General features: G+C 39.1%; 1 protein-coding gene across 1 annotated transcript in view; it reads left to right on the top strand.

Moving 5' to 3' along the window:
* Positions 1-791: 791 nt before the first annotated feature.
* MED7 (mediator complex subunit 7) overlaps positions 792-14,404 on the top strand; it is a 50,640-nt gene continuing 37,027 nt past the window's right edge. Inside the window, exon 1 of the mRNA XM_053773711.2 lies at positions 792-1,127. The gene's annotated coding sequence lies outside the window, so the exon portion shown is untranslated. The remainder of the gene's footprint in view (positions 1,128-14,404) is intronic.

Below are 14,404 nucleotides of genomic sequence, written 5' to 3'. Positions count from 1 at the left end.
AACTTTATTATTTACAATGATATAGGAAAAGAGATTCCAATCAGAGGATCAGCGAGACAAAATGAATGTATTCTGGAGGTTATACCAGCCATACTCCAGATATGTTGTTGTTGACTTCAGTGTTTGTTGGAAGGTGCTACGGTGTTTCACCTGTGTCTCTTGTCTTCTGGCTGTCTTCCTCTGCTCTGGACCTTCTTGATATAATCCCACTAAAGTTTTCTGGGACGTTAGTGTCTCCTTGACGGGCTCGTGACACTCATTTAGACGTCAAACATCCTCGACTGTTTTAGTTTGTACAGATATACCAGGGTGTAGGGAGGGCCCGGTCACCATCCCTGGTGTGGTGTAGCCACGTAGCTCTGCCCTGGTGTGGTGTAGCCACATAGCTCTGCCCTGGTGTGGTGTAGCCACATAGCTCTGCCCTGGTGTGGTGTAGCCACATAGCTCTGCCCTGGTGTGGTGTAGCCACGTAGCTCTGCCCTGGTGTGGTGTAGCCACGTAGCTCTGCCCTGGTGTGGTGTAGCCACGTAGCTCTGCCCTGGTGTGGTGTAGCCACATAGCTCTGCCCTGGTGTGGTGTAGCCACATAGCTCTGCCCTGGTGTAGTGTAGCCACGTAGCTCTGCCCTGGTGTGGTGTAGCCACGTAGCTCTGCCCTGGTGTGGTGTAGCCACGTAGCTCTGCCCTGGTGTGGTGTAGCCACGTAGCTCTGCCCTGGTGTGGTGTAGCCACATAGCTCTGCCCTGGTGTGGTGTAGCCACATAGCTCTGCCCTGGTGTGGTGTAGCCACGTAGCTCTGCCCTGGTGTGGTGTAGCCACGTAGCTCTGCCCTGGTGTGGTGTAGCCACATAGCTCTGCCCTGGTGTGGTGTAGCCACATAGCTCTGCCCTGGTGTGGTGTAGCTACAATACTCTGCCCTGGAGTTAGGCACACACGTCTACCTTCAAGGTTGGGAAACTCTTGTTTCCTTACATTTATCCTCCCACACTTTTGCATTATTACAAGCAGGGATACTTGGAGGCTAAGCTGTATACAGTTAACACTCTAGTAGCCCTTAATTACAACACCACCACCTCTGTCATGATCTCTGATGACTGGTAACTTCTACTTCCATATATCTAGTTTCCAGGTATGTATTCGAACCATTGTTATTCCTCTAGTTAAATTCAACATATTTGTTTCTTATTTGCAGTCATTCATTTTCGGATATATGTTTCATTTGATCAGCATTATAAAAAGGTTAACTATTACAGAAAAATCATATAAATATAAACAATTTGTATTCGACATGAATACATTCGTTATAGTTTCATAACCTTACTTAGGATGTTATAATAGTTCCTCTAATAATTATGCATTATTTCCATCAGCGTCTGTGTTTTGTACTACTAAAGTTACCTTCAGACTTCATAATGAGGCAGCCATTAATAACTTCACAACAGCAGTGACAAACATCGACTGGCAAACTGAACTAGAAATCTCTACAGATACTGACGAATGTATTAATAATTTCTAAAAAAAGACCTAATACCTCTATAACAAGCACTGCCCAAAAAAATGAAACAGATCACAGCTAAGAGATTGAACAGTCCCTGGCTAACACCCAGCATCCTCAGTTCCATAAATATAAAGCACCTATATGAAAAACAGTACAGAATGGGTCAAGTAACCAGGGACCAAACAAAATATTACTTGTCAATCATAACCAGCCTGATAAGAAGGGCAAAAAAATTGTATTATGAGAACAGATCATCCAACTTAAAAGGTGATATAAAAAAGATTTGGAAAACCATATCTGAAATTCTAGGAACAAAAAATATATTAGGAAACAGAACAATCAAACTAACAAAACGAGATGAATCCCCCACTCCCACCGACTGAAACAGCAAACAGACTCGGTGTTTTCTTCTCCACCATAGGAAAAAACCTGGAAAGTAAAATCCCAAGCTCAAACACCCCACCTAATGACTACCTCACTGGCACCTACCCGAATACACCGTTCCTAGCTCCAACCAACCCAACAGAAGTCTCACTTATTATCAACACACTAAAGAACAAGGCAGGAGATTTAAATAACTTACCACTCTTTATATACAAAAAAGCTTCACAAGTACTGTCACAAGTTATTGCAACACTCTTTAACAAATCCATCGAATTCTCTACCTTCCTCACAGTTCTCAAAATAGCAAGGGTCACCCCGATACATAAAGGAGGAGATCAAGCAGACCTGAATAACTATAGACCAATATCCAACTTACCCCTTCTCTCTAAAATCTTTGAAAAATTAATTCATAAGCAAATCTATTCCTACCTCATCTCCCACAACATACTCAACCCTTGTCAGTTTGGGTTCAGGCCTAATAAAAATATGAATAATGCTATTATACATATGCTAGAATTAATATACACTGCACTCAAGAAAAAAGAAGTCCCATTGGGAATCTTCATTGATTTCCATAAAACTTTTGAGACAGTTGACCATGATTTGTTGCACATAAAATTATCACACTATGGTATAAGAGGGCATTCACTCAACTACCTAAAGTAATACCTTAGGAACAGAAGCCAATACGTGGACACAAATGGAGCAAACTCTTCCACACAACCAATTACAGTTGGTGTCCCACAGGGAAGTGTCCTTGGCCCTCTTCTCTTTCTCATTTACATAAACGACCTACCAAATGCATCTCAACTACTCAAACCCATACTATTTGCAGATGACACTACATACGTCTTCTCTCACCCAAGCCCAGTCATACTAGCCAATACTATAAATACTGATTTACAGAAAATATCTACCTGGATGATGATTAACAAACTTACTCTCAATATTGACAAAACCTACTTCATTCAGTTTGGGAACAGAACTACAGATGTTCCATTTAACATAATGATAAACATTCCACCTATCACAAAGCTCACAGAGGGTAAATTCTTAGGAATCCACCTTGATAATAGACTCAGATTCCAAACACATGTACAACAAATTTCCAAGAAAATCTCCAAGACTGTAGGCAGACTATCGAAGATACGGTACTATGTTCCACAATCAGCTCTCCTTGCTTTATATCACTCACTCATTTACCCCTATCTCACCTATGGGATCTGTGCATGGGGCTCAACAACAATAAATCATCTCAGACCATTAATTACCCAACAAAAGGCTGCAGTCAGAATGATAACGAATTTCCCCTTCAGGCAGCATACTCCACCAATATTCAAAACTCTAAACTTACTCAATATACAAAACATCCATACTTATTATTGTGCCTACTACATACATAGAACACTAAACTCAAATATAAACCCTCCCCTCAAACTTCTCCTTACCAATCTCAACAGGACACATGCCCATAACACAAGGCACGGATCACTCTTTGATGTTCCCTGTGTCCATCTCACACTATGTAAAAACTCAATGCACATAAAAGGCCCAAAAATTTGGAATTCATTACCTGTGAAAACAAAAGAAACACTGTTTATCAATTCCAGATTCTTCTTAAAAAACACTCACCCAAAACTAAATAAAAATTGAATAACTGTATTTCATAAATGTATAACCCATGACCCTATCAACCTATGTTTTTAATTGTAATGCTACAAATTTGTACAACTATAATGCATCATAATTGAAATGCTCAAATTTCATTGTTTAAAATATTCAATTGTACTTCATAATTGTTTACTGTAATTTTTACCACTGAATCTATCATTGCTTAGTTAATCTTAAGTTTAATTTTAAGCCTGCCCATAATGCTCTGCATACAAGGGGCTTTTGGCATGTACACCCAACTACTATAATTCCTTGTACAACTATGTATCATGTCCAAATAAAAATTATTATTATTATTATTATTATTATATCTCATTTATACATATATATATATATATATATATATATATATATATATATATATATATATATATATATATATATATATATATATATATATATATATATATATAGCAATAACAACACTGCGACTAGCCAAGGACTCGAACCCATGTTGTTTTGGCCCAACGAATCCTTGGCTAGTTGCAGTGTTGTTATTGATCAATACCACTTCTTCATGGTTACAATAATATATGTCTATACATATATATATATACATACATATATACATATATATACATATATATATATATATATATATATATACATATATATACATATATATATATAATATATATACATACATATATATATATATATATATATATACATATATATACATATATATATATATACATATATACATACATACATATATATATACATATATATATAATATATATACATACATATATATATATATATATATATATATATATATATATATATATATATATATACATACATACATACAGGTCTCCCTCAACAATCACATTTTCAGCTTTCGCGGGCTTCACACATTCGCGAATTCCCAGCCACCAAATTCCCAGCCGCAAAATAATAATCAAGTTTCCCGCCACCTGCGAGTCCCTACTACCCTCCCTCCGACCCCCGCAACTGGCAGCCAGCCCTCCCACCACTCAGTGTGGTGAGTGTTTTGTTTGTTCATTATTTGCTATTAAACTACAGTATAAATAATGTAAACACATTCATGACTGCATATTGGAATGGCTATTTGGACAGGTATTGGACGGTGACATCATGTGTTTACTCTTGAACACAGCAAAGAATCAAACATTTCTGCTACTGCTAATAATAACAATAGTAATAATAATAATAATAATAATAATAATAATAATAATAATAATAATAATAATAATAATAATAATAATACGATATAATTGAAGAAGGAAATTGTACAAAAATACGAGGGAGTGGTTGACACATCATCAGTGTGGCTTTGTTTATGCTGGAGTGAACATTAGTCTCCCTGCTCTTCCAAACATTTCACAATAATTCATTGTTTGGTGCTTGTAGATTGAGTGTGACTGGAGTGGTTGAGGCAGTGGTAGAGGTGACAGAGGCAGTGGTAGGGGCAGTGGTAGAGGCAGTGGTAGAGGCAGTGGTAGAGGCAGTGGTAGAGGCAGTGGTAGAGGCAGTGGTAGAGGCAGTGGTAGAGGCAGTGGTAGAGGCAGTGGTAGAGGCAGTGGTAGAGGCAGTGATAGAGGCAGTGATAGAGGCAGTGGTAGAGGCAGTGGTAGAGGCAGTGATAGAGGCAGTGGTAGAGGCAGTGGTAGAGGCAGCAATAGAGGCAGCGATAGAGGCAGCGATAGAGGCAGCGATAGAGGCAGTGATAGAGGCAGTGATATTTACTAACATATATGTTATAAATAATAATAGTACATTATGAATAACATTTATTATTATTATTATAAATGTTAGTAATATTAACATGTACTATTATTATTTATAACATATGTATATGTTAGTAAATACCACTGCCTCTCCCACTGCCTCTATCACTGCCTCTATCACTGCCTCTATCACTGCCTCTATCACTGCCTCTATCACTGCCTCTATCACTGTCTCTATCACTGCCTCTACCACTGCCTCAACCGCTGAATTATTGTGAAATGTTTGGAAGAGGAGGGAGACTAATGTTCACTCCAGCATAAACAAAGCCACACTGACGATGTGTCAACCACTCCCTCGTATTTTTGTACAATTTCCTTCTTCAATTATATTGTATTATTATTATTATTATTATTATTATTATTATTATTATTATTATTATTATTATTATTATTACTATTGTTATTATTAGCAGTAGCAGAAATGTTTGATTCTTTGCTGTGTTTAAGAGTAAACACATGATGTCACCGTCCAATACCTGTTCAAATAGCCATTCCAATATGCAGTCATGAATGTGTTTACATTATTTATACTGTAGTTTAATAGCAAATAATGAACAAACAAAACACTCACCACACTGAGTGGTGGGAGGGCTGGCTGCCAGTTGCGGGGGTCGGAGGGAGGGTAGTAGGGACTCGCATTGGTTGAGGAAGTGGTGGAGGCAGTGGTGGAGTCTGTGGTATTTAATAACATACATGTTATTAAAGCATAACATGTATATATTTAGTACAACTTACGACGTTTTCATGTATTTTATGATTGTTCATGGTTCAACAAGTTAAGCAGTATTGTATTATATTTCCCTACAATATATTGGGGCACCAAACATTCACGGTTTTTCAACATTCGCGAGGCTCTTGATCCCCTAACCCTCGCGAATGTTGAGGGACACCTGTATATATATATATATATATATATATATATATATATATATATATATATATATATATATACATGTATATGTGTATGTGTGTGTGTGTGTGTATGTATATACAGTGGACACCCACCTTACAATATTAATCTGCTCCTGAGAGCTCATCGTAAGCTGAAATTATCGTAAAGCGAATTAATTTTCCCCATAAGAAATAATGGAAATCAAATTAATCCGTGCAAGACAAAAAAAAATTTTTACCACATGAAATATTAATTTTAACCCTTTCAGGGTCCGTCCCGTAGATCTACGGCTTTACGGTGAGTGTCCAAACCGTAGATCTACGCCAAAATTCTAGCGCCGTCAAATTTAGAGCGAAAGCGCTCATAGGCCTACATGTGAGAGAATGGGTCTGCGCTGTGGGTGTGCGCCATAAACAAAAAATCTAGGCGCCTGCATAGCATTGTGGGAACGCCGGCTCAGTCACCCTTGTTCACCATGCCTCGTCTCAAGTCAGCTCTCACTCCCCGGAAAATTGGGACTCTCCTCTTCCTGTCTGATAGTTCTGACACTGATGGAAGTGGAAATGAAGACGAATTCTACGGCTTTGATAAGTTAGTGACCGAAAATAATGACCAGGATATCGATAATAGTGCAGAAAACCCCGACGATCCTCGACCTTCTACCTCTGGTGTGGGCACTCGTGACTCACGGTCGGGTGTTCCTAAACGTAAGAGAAAACTAATATTTTCGCGTGGCCAGGCCTCTGACTTCAGTAATGACGATGATTCTGACGTGGATTGTGATTTTATTGCGCTGGACGATCATTCGAGTAGTAATAGTGAGGAATCATATTCACCAGTGAAGCGTCGGTATGTTCGCCGCCGCATGCGCTCGGGTAGTGTACCCTATGCTGTGCCCATGGGACGGAGTACATCCCGGAGTACATCCCGTGGCCCTACACCCGTTTTAGGTAGTGATAGTGAGGATGATGTGGCTACACTTGGCATGGATGGGCCACAGGCATCAGTGGATGGTGTTAGTGGTGCTGGTGGTGGTAGTGGCACCGCCATGCGTGACTCACCGTGCCACGCGGGGACCCACGCTGCTGACTCGTCAGTTCAAGGACAAAGCGGAGCGTCAGCCACCAGCCCGCCACAACCACAACCACCCGTACAACCAGCCTATGATGTCCAGTATCCACCACAAAACCGTATGTGGGATTGGCAGCAAAATCCCAATTTTGTTCCCAAGCCTCACCACTTTGATGACTCTCAAAGTGGAATTCTACCTACCTGTCCCCTTGGAACCACGGCCAATGAACTGGAATTCTTTGAATTATTCTTTGACCAGCCATTGATGGAAATTATTGCCAGGGAAAGTAATAAGTATTTTCAGTACACCATGGCAAATACGATCTTATCACCACAGTCAAGACTACACAGGTGGAAAGAGACGACTGTTGCAGAAATGTATTTGCTTTTTGCAACAATAATGCTTATGCCTCACGTCTATAAGCATAATATAAAAGCATACTGGTCCACAGATCGGCTAATTTCTACCCCATCCTTCAGTGAAATAATACCAGTGAACAGGTTTATCTTACTGTTACGTATGTTGCACTTCTCTGACAAAACCAGGCCTGACAGAAGTGACAGGTTATACAAGATTAGAAATGTTTTCATGTATCTCAAACAAAAGTTCAGGATATACTTTTATCCATTCAAGAATCTTGTAATTGACGAGTCTTTGATTTTGTTCAAAGGTAGACTGTCATTCAAGCAGTATATACCGAGCAAGAGGAACCGCTTTGGTATAAAATTGTTTGTACTCTGTGATTGTGACAGTGGCCTGATGTTGGATATTGTTGTATACACGGGTAGTAAAACATTGAAAGATACCAAGATGTTATTGGGTATCTCAGGTGACGTAGTGAGAAACATGATGGCACCTTATCTTGGTAAGGGCCATACATTATATACCGATAACTGGTACACAAGCCCATTACTCAGTGATTTCATGCGAGTGAACAAGACAGATGTGTGTGGCACAGTGCGTTCTAATCGTAAACATATGCCCAGGCTCAACGCAGGTGTTCGTGGTGATGACGTGCAGGTGTTTACTGCCAATGACATCATGGCATTACGGTGGCATGACAAACGAGATGTCACATTGTTGACAATCATTCACCGTAATGAAATGCAAGACAGTGGCAAAGTTGATCGAGTGACTAATGAACGTATTCGAAAACCAGTGTCAGTGATTGATTATACACAAAACATGCGCTTGGTTGACAAGTGTGACATGCAGATTGGTTTTGTTGACTGTGTTCGTAAGAGTTACAAGTGGTACATGAAACTTTTCTTCCATCTCATGGACATTTCAATGCTGAATGCATATAATATGTACCAAATAAAGACTGGTAACAGACCACCGTATGGTGAATTTTGTTTGTCTGTTGTCAGACAACTCATAATGAAGTAACAGGTAACAACACCTGCAATACAACATGGTCCTCGAATTCATCACGATATACCCAAGCGTTTGAGGAGAGAAGGTGATCATTTCATAATACAGCTTCCTTCAACTCAAAAGAAATTTGCTCAGAAGAGATGCATTGTCTGTGCACAAACAAAACGATGGCAACAAAGTCGCAAAGACACTCGGTTTATGTGTGAGGAATGTAAGGTGCCTCTGTGCATGGTGCCTTGTTTCAAGGAGTTCCACAAGCTCCAGCAGTTCTAAAACCATGTCCAGTGATTGTAAATATGTAAATATATGATAGAACATTAGTATTATACAATATTTGTGCATGTTTATTGTAATAAACAACAGTGGTAAACAATAATATGATAATAACTTTAGTGCGGTTATTGTGTTCAATACAGTGAGTTTATATATATCAATTATATACAGTATTGGTCTCTCAGGCCCCAAATGTTAGTAGGAATAGAAAAAAATTGGAAAAGAAAAGAAAAAACAACTAAAACAACAAAATAATATAATACGCGTATGTGGAATTCGTCGATGTTGCCACCACCACATAATTTTCTATAAACTTCTTGGCACTGTATCTCGGTAAGTACTGATCAGATTCTAATTTTTTTTGCTTTATTACCTTCACAAAAATATGCTCTTTAATTCTGTAAGAAAAAATAATTTTTTTTTTTTTTTTTTTTTTTTTTTTTTTCAAAATTTCTTGGACACTGGTGCGTGACTTCAGATTTTGGCCTTGGACCCTGAAAGGGTTAATACACACAAACTGAAGAAGACATGCACAATTACTGCTCTACTAAGAATAGAATAGATGACACTTACCTTTATTGAAGATCTGGTGATGATTGATGGGATGGGAGGAGGGGAGAGTGTGGAAGTTATTGTTTAGAAGGGGAATCCCTTTCCATTAGGACTTGAGGTAGCAAGCCCATTTCCAGGGTTACTTCCCTTCTTCTTTTAATGCCACTAGGACCAGCTTTAGAGTCACTGGACCTCTGTCGCACAACAAATCTGTCCATAGAGGTCTGTACCTCCCGTTCCTTTAAGATTTGCCTAAAATGGGCCACAACATTGTCATTGTAATAGTCACCAGCATGGCTTGTAATAGCTGTGTTAGGGTGATTTTCATCCATAAAGGTTTGCACTTCAACCCACTTTGCACACATTTCCTTAATCTTTGAAGTAGGCACAATGGATTCCACAACTGGCATAGGCTTCTCAGGGTTAACCCCAAACCCTTCAAAATCTTTCTTAATTTTCATACTAATTCTCGCCCTTTTTACCACAGGGTTGGCACTAGAAGCTTTCTTGGGGCCCATGGTAACTTATTTTGCAGTTACAAGCACATAAAACACTGGGATAAGGTGAAATATACCGAATGTATGCGTGGATGCGACCGCACTGGCTGGCTTGTAAACACTGGTGCTGAGACCACACGTGGGATGCATCCTGGATGAATCACGTAAGGCGAATTTTTTAGCATGAGGCGAGGCAAATTTTTTGTGTTAAAATGTATCGTATGGCGGATTTAACGTAATGCCATGCCATCGTAAGGCGGGGTCCACTGTGTGTGTGTGTATATATATATATATATATATATATATATATATATATATATATATATATATATATATATATATATATATATATATATATATATATATATACAGTGGACCCCCGCATAGCGATATTAATCCGTGCAAGAGAGTTCATTGTTATGCGACATTATCGTTATGCGAATGAATTTTCCCCATAAGAAATAATGGAAATCAAATTAATCCGTGCAAGACACCCCAAAGTATGAAAAAAAAACATTTTTACCACATGAAATATTAATTTTAATACACACAAACTGAAAAAGGCATGCACAATTACATGACACTTACTTTTATTGAAGATCTGGTGATGATTGATGGGATGGGAGGAGGAGAGAGTGTTAGTGTTCAGAAGGGGAATCCCCTTCCATTAAGACTTGAGGTGTCAAGTCCTTTTCTGGGGTTACTTCCCTTCTTCTTTTAATGCCACTAGGACCAGCTTCAGAGTCACTGGAGTTCTGTCGCACAACATATCTGTCCATAGTGGCCTGTACCTCTCGTTCCTTTATGACTTCCCTAAAGTGTTTCACAACATTGTCAGTGTAATAGTCACCAGCACGGCTTGCAATAGCTGTGTGAGGGTGATTTTCATCCATAAAGGTTTGCACTTTCAGCCATATTGCACAGATTTCCTTAATCTTTGTAGTAGGCAATTTCTTCAATTTCTCTCTCCCCTCCTTCGAACCAGTTTCCTCAGGTCTGGCCTCTTGCTGTTGAAGTTGATCTATCAGCTCATCAGTGGTTAGTTCTTCATTGTCCTCCTCCACCAACTCTTCCACATCATCCCCACTAACCTCCAACCCCAAGGACTTTCCCAATGCCATAATGGATTCCTCAACTGGCATAGGATTCTCAGGGTTAGCCTCAAACCCTTCAAAATCCCTTTTGTCTACACATTCTGACCACAGTTTCTTCCAAGCAGAGTTCAAGGTCCTCTTAGTCACTCCCTTCCAAGCCTTACCTATAAGGTTTACACAATTGAGGATATTAAAGTGATCTCTCCAAAAGTCTCTTAGAGTCAGTTGAGTTTCTGAGGTCACTACAAAGCACCTTTCAAACAGAGCTTTTGTGTATAGTTTTTTGAAGTTTGCAATAACCTGCTGGTCCATGGGCTGCAGGAGAGGAGTGGTATTAGGAGGCAAAAACTTCACCTTAATGAATTTCATGTCCCCATAAAGTCGTTCTGCCACGTCTGTAGGATGACCAGGGGCATTGTCTAACACCAGGAGGCGCTTAAGTTCCAATTTCTTTTCAGTTAGGTAATCTTTCACATTGGGGGCAAATGCATGGTGTAACCAGTCATAGAAAAAGTCCCTAGTGACCCATGCCTTACTGTTTGCCCTCCACAGCACACACAAATTAGCCTTGAGGACATTCTTTTGCCTGAACGGTCTGGGAGTTTCAGAGTGATGCACTAATAAAGGCTTCACTTTGCAATCACCAGTAGCATTGGAACACATCAACAGAGTAAGCCTGTCTTTCATAGGCTTATGTCCTGGGAGTGCCTTTTCCTCCTGAGTAATGTAGGTCGTGCTTGGCATTTTCTTCCAAAACAGGCCTGTTTCATCACAATTAAACACTTGTTCAGGTTTCAGTCCTTCACTGTCTATGTACTCCTTGAATTCCTGCACATATTTTTCAGCTGCTTTGTGGTCCGAACTGGCAGCCTCACCATGCCTTATCACACTATGTATGCCACTACGCCTCTTAAATCTCTCAAACCAACCTTTGCTGGCCTTAAATTCACTCACATCATCATTAGTTGCATTCATTTTTCTAATTAAATCGTCATGCAACTTCCTAGCCTTTTCACTTATGATCACTTGAGAGATGCTATCTCCTGCTATCTGTTTTTCATTTATCCACACCAATAAGAGTCTCTCAACATCTTCCATCACTTGCGATCTCTGTTTCGAAAACACAGTTAAACCTTTGGCAAGAACAGCTTCCTTGATTGCCTTTTTGTTGCCCACAATAGTAGCGATGGTTGATTGGGGTTTACTATACAACCTGGCCAGCTCGGAGACACGCACTCCACTTTCATGCTTAGCAATGATCTCTTTCTTCATCTCTATAGTAATTCTCACACTTATTCCTGTAGGGTTGGCACTAGAAGCTTTCTTGGGGCCCATGGTCACTTATTTTTCAGGTGAAATCACTATAAAAAGGCAGTAATAATACGAAATGTTCCGATTGTATGCTTGAATGTTACCACGGAGGCTGGCTTGTAAACAATGCCACTGGCAGAACAAGTGAGGCTGGCTCAGGCCGCATGGACGTGTCTCGGACGAATCGCGTTGAGTGAATTTTTTAGCACTATGCCAGGCAAAATTTTAGCGATAAAATGTATCACTATGGGGATTTAACACTATGCGATGCCAACGTTATGCGGGGGTCCACTGTATATATATATATATATATATATATATATATATATATATATATATATATATATATATATATATATATATTTATATATATAGTGGAACAAATTCGGTCAGTACTGGCACCTGAACATATACATATACATATATATATATATATATATATATATATATATATATATATATATATATATATATATATATATATATATATATATATATATATATATATATGTATGTATGTATGTATGTAGTAGGTTAGTAGACAGCAACCACCCAGGGAAGTACTACCGTCCTGCCAGATGACTGTGAAACAGAAACCTGTAACTGTTTGGCATGATGGTAGGATTGCTGGTGTCTTTTTCTGTCTCATAAACAGGCTAGGCTAGATAACAGGGATATCTTGCTACTCCTACTTACACTTTGGTCACACTTCACAGACACGCACATGCATGTATATATACATACATCTAGGGTTTTCTCTTCTTTCTAAATAGTTCTTGTTCTAATTTATTTCTTCTAGTGTCCATGGGGAAGTGGAAAAGAATCTTTCCTCCGTAAGCCATGCATATCGTATGAGGCGACTAAAATGCCAGGAGCGATGGGCTAGTAACCCCTTCTTCTGTAGACATTTACTAAAAAAGAGAAGAAGAAAAACTTTATAAAACTGGGATGCTTGAATGTGCGTGGCTGTAGTGCGGATGACAAGAAACAGATGATTGCTGATGTTATGAATGAAAACAAGTTGGATGTCCTGGCCCTAAGTGAAACAAAGCTGAAAGGGGTAGAGGAATTTCAGTGGGGGGAAATAAATGGGATTAAATCTGGAGTATCTGAGAGAGTTAGAGCCAAGGAAGGGTTAGCAGTAATGTTGAAGGATCAGTTATGGAAGGAGAAAAGAGAATGTGAATGTGTAAATTCAAGGATTATGTGGATTAAAGTAAAGGTTGGATGCAAAAAGTGGGTCATAATAAGTGTGTATGCACCTGGAGAAGAGAGGAATGTAGAGGAGAGAGAGAGATTTTGGGAGATGTTAAGTGAATGTATAGGAACCTTTGAACCAAGTGAGAGAGTAATTGTGGTAGGGGACCTGAATGCTAAAGTAGGAGAAACTTTTAGAGAGGGTGTGGTAGGTAAGTTTGGGGTGCCAGGTGTAAATGATAATGGGAGCCCTTTGATTGAACTTTGTATAGAAAGGGGTTTAGTTATAGGTAATACATATTTTAAGAAAAAGAGGATAAATAAGTATACAAGATATGATGTAGGGCAAAATGACAGTAGTTTGTTGGATTATGTATTGGTAGATAAAAGACTGTTGAGTAGACTTCAGGATGTACATGTTTATAGAGGGGCCACAGATATATCAGATCACTTTTTAGTTGTAGCTACACTGAGAGTAAAAGGTAGATGGGATACAAGGAGAATAGAAGCATCAGGGAAGAGAGAGGTGAAGGTTTATAATCTAAAAGAGGAGGCAGTTAGGGTAAGATATAAACAGCTATTGGAGGATAGATAGGCTAATGAGAGCATAGGCAATGGGGTCGAAGAGGTATGGGGTAGGTTTAAAAATGTAGTGTTAGAGTGTTCAGCAGAAGTTTGTGGTTACAGGAAAGTAGGTGCGGGAGGGAAGAGGAGCGATTGGTGGAATGATGATGTAAAGAGAGTAGTAAGGGAGAAAAAGTTAGCATATGAGAAGTTTTTACAAAGTAGAAGTGATGCAAGGAGGGAAGAGTATATGGAGAAAAAGAGAGAGGA

The sequence above is a fragment of the Cherax quadricarinatus genome, chromosome 12, assembly GCF_038502225.1.
Source record: "Cherax quadricarinatus isolate ZL_2023a chromosome 12, ASM3850222v1, whole genome shotgun sequence".
Classification (NCBI taxonomy): Eukaryota; Metazoa; Arthropoda; class Malacostraca; order Decapoda; family Parastacidae; genus Cherax; species Cherax quadricarinatus.
This window is presented reverse-complemented; position numbering and strand designations above follow the sequence as displayed.